Below are 11,042 nucleotides of genomic sequence, written 5' to 3' on the forward strand. Positions count from 1 at the left end.
GCTTGTTCATTCACCTGCAGTCAGCAGAAGTTAGCTGGGCAGCCCTGCTCCCGGGTGTTTGTCAGCTGTCACGTGGGGCAATCAGGAATCTGGGCCCCATGTCTCTCATCTAATCCCATGTAACCATCACTAAAAGTGTAGCTCACATTTGCTTAGGTAGTGGCTTGTCAGGATTCCAAGGCAGGAAGTAGAAGTCTGCAAGGCTTCTGGGTGTGTAGGCTCAGATCTGATGCAGTCACTACCACCACATTCTGTTAATCAAAGACGAGTGGGGAAATAGTTTGCATCTTTTGATAAGAGAAGCTTCAAAGTCACATTGAAAAACGGTGGGGAACGCGAATAAAGGTAGAGATTACTGGACGTTTCTTGCAGTCTATTAGGTTGTAAAAGCCCCACAATAAGGGACTGAATAAATGAATAATGCAAATATTGAAATAATAAACAGTAATTGTAATTTTAAAGAATATTTAATAAAATGAGAAAACAGGAATTTAATAATTAATACTAAATATATTAAAATAAATATATTAAAATATATAAATATTAAATAATGTGGAAAATATTAAACTCTATACACATATATATGTTGATGAATACATACACATTAATTTTCTATATTTGCTGAATGACAAACTTATTCCTCTTGAAACTTAGGGAAAAGTCAGCTTTCTTAATAACATTTTAAAAAATGTGCTTGTGTTTCTTTTATCCATATATTCTCGAACTTACTTGAACTTTGGAGGCAAGTTTATAAAGATCAAGAATTTTAATATGGCCTTTGTGTTATCTCTTATATGACTGACAATAAATATTAGTAATCCAGGATTAATTTAGATCCTACTATACTGGAACTGTTGAAAAGACAGTAACAATTATTTTTGGCATTCTACAATCCATCTTTATCTCAACCTTTATCTTTTAATCTAGATATCCTCTGCTGGAAGCAAAAAGCTTAAATAACTAGGGCAACAAATCAGGACCAATGTACTCTCTTGAATTTAATGGATAGCAAGAGAAGAAAAGCATTACATTCTACCTGAAGTTTATTTTTTATTGTTTACTCTTAGAGTTCACTTCCCAAATCATGCTTTATTTCATCCCTTCCATACATATTCACTGAGTTTTCACACTCCCTGTTTTTGAAGAGTTGAGAATTCAGTGGAAAGACATCTAAGTGAACAAACATAACATTTTTTGTTGTATCTGTTCATCTGCTATAATAGAAGGCAGTAGATAGTACCATATGAAACCCTCTGACTCTAACATATTTTTCATTTTGTGGAGGAGGGAGGTGTTGGAGGTAGTTTAAGAAGGTTGATTTTTAAGAATACGGATTTGAATTTATTCTTTTGCCAAATATTTATAGTCCACCTATTTTGTGCTAGCTAAGTGTGCCTAAACTGTATTAGATACTTCAAGTAGAGCAGTGGAAAAAAATTCCTCTTATTCTAGGCACATCCTACGTGAGAAAAAAAACCCGTAATGAAATAAATACATACCACTGAAAGGAGTAATAAGTGCTATGGAGAAAATAAGTGAGAGAAGAGCTGAGAGAAGACCTGGAAAGTGTGACAGGCAGAGAACAGTACCTGGGGTGATTCTGGGACATCCTTCTGCCCATCTTACTTCTACCTCCAATGCTTTGAAGATGCAAGTTCACCCTTCAGGAATCTCTCATCAGGTGACTGGACTGGAGCACTCATATTACTCTCCTTCTCTTGGAATCAAAGTTGCTTAAGACAACATGATCTTTCTCACACGTGCTTGCCAACTCACCGTAAGCCCAGGGTTGCTTAAAAATCTACGTAGACCAAGTAGATCACACCAATGAATGAGTTGAGTCAAGTATAAGATCTCAGAGGGGTTGTGAGGCCTAAAGTGTAATGGATAGTGTCTGTTTCCGTTAAACAAATTCAAATAAAATTTTTCAGAAATCAGTCATTTTGGGGACAGCAGGTTTTTATTCCTTCTGTAAGAAGACCCTCACTCTAGGTGACTTAATGAGGCCCGTGTCAAATTGCCAAGGGCAAGTGATATTTTAAATCACCAAATACAGATTATGTTTGCTGGGGTCAGTTGACTCATTCTTTTGTTAATGCACTTGAGAATTTAAGAGATTAGTAGTGTCTGGATACTAAGAAATAATCTCCATTCAAATAACTCTGCAGTAAACATTTGCTTTTGTTTCCTCACTTTTCTCTTGATTTTTCTTTGGAGGAAACAATTTTTCACCATTTTGGCAGCCTGAATGGGGCCACCCATCAAGTTTACTCCCATCACCAAATCCTAACTCCCACCCAACAAACACTGTTCCCAGGCAAGGAGTGGCCATAGATATGATCCAAGTCTAAGCTGATGCTAGCGCTCTTGATCTTAAGGCATTTTCCCTTTCTTTTCACTGTGGTAAAATATGTATAACATATTTATCATGTTAACTATTTATAAATGTTTGATTTAGTGGTATTAAATACATTTACAGTGTTGGGTAACCATTGCTACTATCTATAATCAAAACATGTTTATCATCCCTAACATAAACCCTTTATTCATTAAACAATAACTCTCCATTCCTCACTGTCTCCAGATGCTGGTAACCTCTATTCTAGTTTCTGTCTCTATGAAATTTGTCTACTCTAGGTACCTTATATAAGTGGAATCATACAATATTCATCCTTTTGCGTCTAGCTTATTTCACTTAGCACAATGTCTTCAGGGTTCATGAATGTTGTAACCTATATAAAAATGTTATTTCTTCTTATGGCTGAATAATATTCCATAGTGTGTATATAGCACATTTCATTTATCTATTTATTTGTTGATGAACACTTGGGTAGTTTCTACCTTTTGGCTATTGTGAATCATGATGCTATGAATCCTGGTGGAAAAAGCTGTTGGAATTCTGATAGAAATTGTGTCAAATCTGCAGGTTGCTTTGAATAATATTCACATCTTAACAAGGTTAAGTCTTCCTATCCATGAATGTGGGGTGTCTTTCCATTTCTTAAGATCTTCCTTAATTTATTTCAACAATATTTTACAGTTTTCAGTGTACAAGATTTTTCACTTCCCTCTTTAGATTTATTCATAAATAAATCTAAATTTAAATAATCTTTAAAATTTTAAAGATTCTATTGTAAGTAAAATTAAAAATTACTTTTTAAATTTTCTTTTTGGATTGTTCATTCGTGATATACAGAAACACAATTATTTTGTATGTGGGTCCTGTGCCCTGCAACTTTGCTTACTTCTTTATTAGCTCTAGTAGCATTCTTGTGGATTATATATATGTGTGTGTATATAACACATGTATATACATGTATACACACATACATATATATATAATTTTATCTGTGAATAGAGATAGTTTTACTTTTTTCTTTCCGACTTGAATGCCTTTTTCTCTAAAACTTTTGAATTTTAATCTAGGAAACTGAAGTTAACTAGAACTGAATTATTCCGGCAGCAATGTCCTCAAAAGATAGCCTATACTGCCTAAGTTCAGAAGAGTGACTGCAGGTCATGTGCTTCCAAAGGCTAGATTTTGTACTATTTTCTCTTTGATTCTGTTATCACTTTTTAGCAGAATTTGTTTCTGGTGCTCCTAACTCAGGAACTCTAGATGATCTACTATTCCATCCATTTTCTTTTGAGCAAACAGAACGTTTTTAAAAACTAACATAAAGGAAGATAAAATAGGGTCTAAAATTGGACTTCATGATATTAGATCCAGTTCTCTTTATTAGTACTTCTTAGTTTCAGACTACATAAGAATTCCCCTGTTAAATGGTTTAAAATGCAAATTACTAAAAGTAATCACTAGAGATTTTAGTTACTACTTTTTAACAAACAGCCTAGATGATTTTCATGTGTATGAACCACATACTACACTTTGAAAACCACCGTATGTTTTGCAGGACTGGCCTCTATAATGTATTTGCCAAACAATGATCTAGTTAACGATTGAATACCTCTAGGGTTTTGTTAAACTCTCTATACCACAACATGAATTCATGTCATTTGGGAACAACTCTTTTTAAAAAAGTAAAATAATAATAAAAAGGCTTTTGTATTTTGGCTAGCAATATACTCGGTATGAAACTGAATCACTGAGTCATAGAATTTTATGTTTGTAGAATTATAGAGATTTTTTTTCATTCTCCTTCCCTTAAAAGAAACAATTTCAAAGAATCAAATGAGCCAAACAAGACATAGGTCTTCACATAAATGCTTTCTTCTGAAATACATATTTCTTTTTGTTCTAAATAATTTAATTTCACATAAGCATTTGTACGTGTACTTGTAATGATCTCATCTCCATGGTAAAAAAGTGGTATCTTGGGTGTTGCTGGGTAGAACCCCAAATCTCAAAATAGCAATCCCCTTTTTTCTAACAGAGATCTATTTTCTTTCAGTCTTGACAACTTTTCTGTCTTGAAGAGTGAAATGATGCAGACCCCTCGATGAGGTGCTAAGCTTTACCAGCTAATGACTCGGATACCAGTGACACCAGAAGCAGGGTGCTGAGAGAGAAAATGAACGTGCTGTCGCTGTGAGAACTGTGTCAGATTGTTTTACATTTCTTAATTCCCCTTGATTCCTGGTTTTCATTCCTCCATCTGTTTCTCCATAGTGATTGGTATTTAAACTCTAAAAAGAACATGTGCTGCTGGAATAAGATGTTTTATTTAAATAAAAGGATAGATATCTGATAATGTGTATGTGAGATCTTCCAAGGTTATTAGCATTTTTCATATTAATCAGAACCTTACACTCATAGGATAAAATCATCATACCATGGTAGAATTGTTGGTATCAGCTAGATTTAAAATGGGCTTCTGGTCGGGGGAGTGGGGGTAAACCAGAGCTTTTCTGTTTGTAAAGTGCCTCAAGTTCACTTATTTGGCTGTGTGAAATAATAATCTTACAAGACAAAACAGTTTAGCGGAATGAACACAGGTTAAAGTCCAGCACACTTAACTTCAAACACTAGTTGCATAGTCTGGGTATACAACCTGACTCCATAGACTCTATTTCTCTATTTAATTCAATTGTATTTGATTCAACATATAGTTATTGAGCACATGCACTTGAAACTGCAGAACCCTAGAGATACGATGGTGTTTGAGAGATTCCTTGCCTACCTTTACTTAGCTTAAAGTGGAGCAGGAGAATGAACAGCAACCAAAATAACACACAAAGGTCAGTTATGATATATACACATATTACACATTAGGGGAAGAATTTTGAGAATATACTACAGATTAAATAAGTAACAATGGTTACTTTCTCTTCTTTTGAGAGAGCATGTTGAGCATGATTAGTGACATGGCAATTCAATAACATTTTCTTTCAAGTTCTGACACATTTGTTCTGAGAAAGTATAGTTCTGGAAGCCTGCAGGTACACACACGCATGTGTGTGTATTTTCTTGAGTCACTATCTTCATCATCTTTTAACTGCACAGTTGAATTAACAAATTATTCATCTGGAAATGGATTCTTATTTTGAAACATAAAATTGCCTTCATGACTAGAAAATAAAATAAAATGAAAAAATGAACATGTGTATAGATTTGTAGTTAAATAGGAGGTGGAAGCTGGAAGTCTCCAGGTCTACCCACCTAGTTTCACTGACAGATAATCTCTATCAGAGAAGGCGCCTGCCTTCCCAAGGTCAAGGAAAAGTAAGATGCTCAGCCATGCAGAGAACTCTGATCTTTCCATTCCCAGTCCAGGGTCAATAATGTCAGTCAATGCCATGTTTTCAGAAATGCCATCTAAACCCAGAGTGAACCTCTTGAATGGGAAGCATGATTTTATCTGCAAATGCAAAACAGAGGAATGGCTTATCTTCAGCCTAATTGCCAGATGAGGTTGACTGACTCTGAACAGGCTGTTTGTCTGATAAGACTGTCAGTGCTCTAGAAAGAGCACAGATCGAGGTGTTGTCCAAGTAGTGGTAAATGCAGATCTTTGAAAACAAAGCTTGACTAAACAGAAGAACCCCAACCTCTCTTTATAGTGTTAACTAGGATAAAATGCTAGCCAAAAGCAGACTGAAGCTGAAGAAGCAGTATTTTAGCGCTTCCTCCCTATTTACCTGAGAACTTTCAGTGCTCAATTTTCCAAACCAACCAGCTCCCTTCATAGCCTCACATCTACTTGAGGTTTATATCTGGCAGAATGAAGTCCCAGAGTCCCCAGCTGTCAAAGTAGATAAGTCTTGCTAAAGAACTGAACGTCAAGATAAGGGCGTCAGAAATAAAATAATTGTCTGCAATTGGTTTACACATAGTCAACGCCTTTCTGTTTTACACAGTTACTAACTGGCAAGATCAATAAAGATAAATTTGAGTAAATCTAGAGATTTTTGAGTGGTATTAAATATGCACAAGTAGCATTTGGAGGCACTCAGGAAACAACAATAACACATTTAAAAAACCTGAGGAAAATAAAAAAAGACCAAATGTAAAATAGCACAGTGATTTGGAGCTCAAACTTTTAAAACAAGCAATTGTAAAGAGAGTAGAGAATGCTTTTGCTGGCTCTGTTTTACTCACCCACAAAGCCCCATGCCCTTAGCAGAGACTATGAGGTGCCCTCTCACCAACCCTTGTCCATCACCACTCCATTGTGCATGTTGAATACTTCCTCATTGATATGCATTATGATGATCAACACCAAGGCTCCCTTTTCTCTCCACACTTTATATGATGAGAATTTACAATCACATACAGAGTTAAAGGAGTAGTGCATTAGTCACCTTTATCCACAGTTTCACTTTCCAAGATTTCAGTTACCCTCAGTCAACCTCAGTCTGAAAATAAACAGTTTCTAAGTATTAAATTGTAAGCTATTTTGAGTACTGTGATGAAATCCATCCTGCCTAGGTCATGAATCATTTCTTTGTCCAGTGTATCTACTCTACATACACTATCCACCCATTAGTCATCTACATGGTCTGCTCCTGAAATCCCACCATCAACATTATCATGGGTCAGTGATCCAGGATCACCTGAAGCAAATAATCCTCCTTCTGACATATCTTCAGAAGGTCAGTGGTAGCCTAATGCCTCACTCCAATGCCTATGTCATTTATCCCACTTCATCTCATCATTAGGCATTTTATCATCTCACATCATCACAAGAAGGGTGAGTACAGTACAATTAGAAATTTTGAGAGAGACCACATTCACATGTTTTACCACAGTATACTCTTATGTTCATTCTCTTTCATTATTAGCTATTGTTGTTAATGTCTTAACTGTTCCTAATTTATAATTAAACTATCATAGGTATGTATGCTTAGAAAAAAACATAGTATATAGAGGATTTGATACTAGCCATAGTTTCAGGCATCTATGGGGGGGGGGTCTTAGAATGTATTTCCCATGGATAAGGGGGATTTATTGTACAGGGATTGGTAAACTATGCCTGAGAGCCAAATCCAGCCATGTGCATTCTTAAGTGCATCGTCAATGTCTGCTTAGCACTGTAAGGGCAGTGTGGAGTAGCTATGCAGAGACCTGCTGGTACACAAAGCATAAGAAGTTTGTTATTTACTATATTTTTTAGTGTAAAGTACTATATATATGTAAAGTGGCTTCTACAGAAAAAGTTTGCCAACTCTCAGACTTGCACAAAGAACACTTGTACACCTTCTGAGAATTGTCAAAAGTTGTTGACATTTCATCATAGTTGTTTTATCTCTCTATATTTATAAATATAAAGGGTTTATAGTCATATGTTTCTGATCCATATGAAAGTAAGTTGCTGATATCCTGACCTTTTCCTTCTGAACACTTTGGATACCTCTGCTAAGAATAAAGACATTCTTCTATAAAGTCACAATGCCTTTTGCACATAAATAAATTAATAACTATTCATAATAGCCCACAGTCATAATTTCTCAATTATCCTTAGACTCTTTCTATATTTGTTTGAAATTTAAAATCAATATCCACTCAAAGTTTTATGCATTATCTTTCATCATTATGTTTCTTCGAATTATTCTCTCTAAAACAGATCTGTCATCTTATATTTCTTCTTTTCTCCCCCAGTTAATATTGACTTCTGGCAGAGTCTAGGCCAATGGTTTTGTAGAAAACTCCACATCTATATTAATTTATATTTACTGAAATCTTCATGGTGTGATTAGCCATTTTTCCCATCTTCTATTTTTTCTGGAAACTGAGCATTGGTTCTAAAGGCTTGCTTAGATCCAAGTTAAACATTTTTGGCAATGTCATTTTACAACATTAAAGGAGAAAAACAATATCAAGTTTTCTAACTATTGACAAGGCAAAGTTTGATCATTTGGTTAAGACGATGGTCAACATGATGTTGGTATGGAAAGGTATATGTTTCCTTTTGCTATTATCTACAAGATTTCCTGGGGTGGCAAAGGAGGTAGGGATCTTTTGGCATCATGGAATATCTGTTTTCCCTAAAACTTTTTATTTAATGATTTTTTATTTCTGTGATATTGCATTCTCCCATCCCTTCTATGCTTCTGTTCCATTTGACTGTTCCTTTATAGTAAACTAGTAAATAAAAATGAAGTGACTTCCTGAGTTATGTGAGCTGTTCTAGCAAATTATCAAAATCAAGGGGAGAATTGTGGGAACCCTAGATTTACAGCTAGCCAGTCAGAAGCAGGAAAGTCCCCAGGACTCACTCTTGGCATCTGAAATAAGGGCAGTCTTGAGAGACTGAGGCTTTCACCTATGGGGCTTGATGCTAACTCCAGGTAGTTGGTGTAAGAAATGTATTGAATTGTTGGACACCCAGTTGGTGTTGAGAGAGTTAGAGAATGGTTGTTGGTGTGGAAACACCCACACATTTGATTTCAAAAGTTTTGTGAGTAGAAACAGGTCATAATTCCATTGAAGATCATTGCTTAAATCAATTAAAAATGACTGTTGTTTTTCTAATTCTGTAATCTCTTCTACATGTGTAAGCTGACATTCTTCTGTATAGGACAAGGGTTTTTTTTTTTTTTTTTTTTTTTTTTTTTTTTTTACCCTTTTGTTTCTCTCTCCCTTACTCCGCCTCTCTCATATCATTATAAATTTATAAATTCTAAAAAATTAAATGTACTACAATAAATTATAACCATTCTTTTTTTGTGCTTAAATTTCCAAAAATTAGCCAGTGGGAACCCCTTCCCTCTGCTCTTGTATGCACTGGATGTAGCCCATCGGTCTTTGAGTTCTTTCTTGATTTCTGGCAAAAAAAAAAAAAAAAAAAAAGTCTAGTTTACCTTGTACTTTCCCACCTCAAACCTAGAATCAGTCATTCCTATAAGGATCTCTGGCTTTTTTTTTTTTTTTTTTTTTTGGTTTGGTGATGGTATTGAGAAATCAAGATTTAGGTAATGCAGTGTTTGCTTTTTGGGGGGTGCCATTTTTTCTAGACTTTTTCAATGTACACATGCATGTATAGATACTTACATAAAATTATTAGTTTGTATTAGGTGCCAGGACTCTTCTTATTGCAAATTAAAGGTAACTAACCCAAGAGACTGAAGGCATAATAGAAATGAGAGGTATTGACTAGCCCTGTAAGAGGAAGTATGGCTTTAAGAATAGCTATGTCCAGGACCTCAAATGATGCTTTACATCTTACTGGATTTCTCAGCTCTAACTTTTCTCTATATTAGGTTAATTCTCAGGCACTGCCACTCATATCCCCAACAAGCGACACAAAAGTTCTAAAGCAGTAGTTAAACTGTACTATAAACTGGAAAATAAAACACCTGGAGAACTCTGAAGTTCTGTCTCCATTACTGGGATGGGGGTTCAGCAAAAGCCATGAGGGTTTTCCTTAACTCTCACTTGTTCCTCACAATTGACAAAACTTGGTGAAAGAAGGACTCTGTGATTTTAATGTTTTCCAATATTACTTCACTGTACTACTACAGTCTTATTTAATGTTTTCTTTCATGTTAATTGCCCTATAGTAGTTCTCCATCTCCTAGGCTCTAGCCACGTTTCCCTTATCTACAAATGTTTGAGCAGGTCTCTTAGAGGCTATCAGGCACAGCAATAGTTGTTTGTTTGTTTGTTTGTTTGTTTTGAGATAGAGTTTCACTCTTGTCACCCAGGCTGGAGTGCAATGGCGCAATCTTGGCTTACTGCAACCTCTGCCTCCCGGGTTCGAGCGATTCCCCTGTCTCAGCCTCCCAAGTAGCTGAGATTACAGGTGCCTGCCACCACATCCAGCTAATGTTTGTATTTTTAGTAGAGACGGGGTTTCACCATGTTGGCCAGGCTGGTCTCCAACTCCTGATCTCAGGTGATCCACTGCCTTGGCTTCCCAAAATGCTGGGATTACAGGCATGAGCCACTGCACCCGGCCACAGCACTAGTTTTTGTTGATACCTCTTTTAGAAACTTTCATCTGCTTCTGGCTTAATTACTGTGTCCCTGAAGATCTGCCAGCATTCTTCCATTCACAGCCTACTCAGTGATGCTTGGCTGATTTCTTAATTCTCTCAGATCTCATGTCAAAAAGCACTTTCCCATCCAAAGCTGTAGAGTATGACTCTTTCTCAGAAAACTCTATTTCCCCAGCTAAACTTAGAATATAATATTAACTTTAAAAAGCACCTTTGGGATCATTAAGTCCGTTCCCCAATGCATATCATTTTACCTTCAGCAAATGGAAATCCAGGGAGGGAAGAGGCAGGTGTAAGATCAAACCAGAAATGACTAGAAACCATAGCCCCTAATTTGAGACTCCTACATCCTAGCCAGTTTATATTCAAGAAATGCTATCAAGCAGACCAGTAATCCAAGGGTCTGTGACAGGCATCCTCTTGAGAGGACAGTCCATGGGAAAGCAGTAGAAAAGGGCACAAGGATGTGAAGAGAGTTCTGAGGTTGGGACTGGCTCTGACTCTACATAACTGGCTTTATGACTCCGACTATGGGACTTGACTTACTGTCTGTGAGAAGTAATTAATACCATCTGACTCATCTGAGACTCTTTCCACCTGAGGAGCCCTTGTTACTAGAGGGATGGCATGATTTTCTCTGTCAC

The sequence above is a fragment of the Macaca thibetana genome, chromosome 8 (genome assembly GCF_024542745.1).
Source record: "Macaca thibetana thibetana isolate TM-01 chromosome 8, ASM2454274v1, whole genome shotgun sequence".
Taxonomy (NCBI): domain Eukaryota; kingdom Metazoa; phylum Chordata; class Mammalia; order Primates; family Cercopithecidae; genus Macaca; species Macaca thibetana.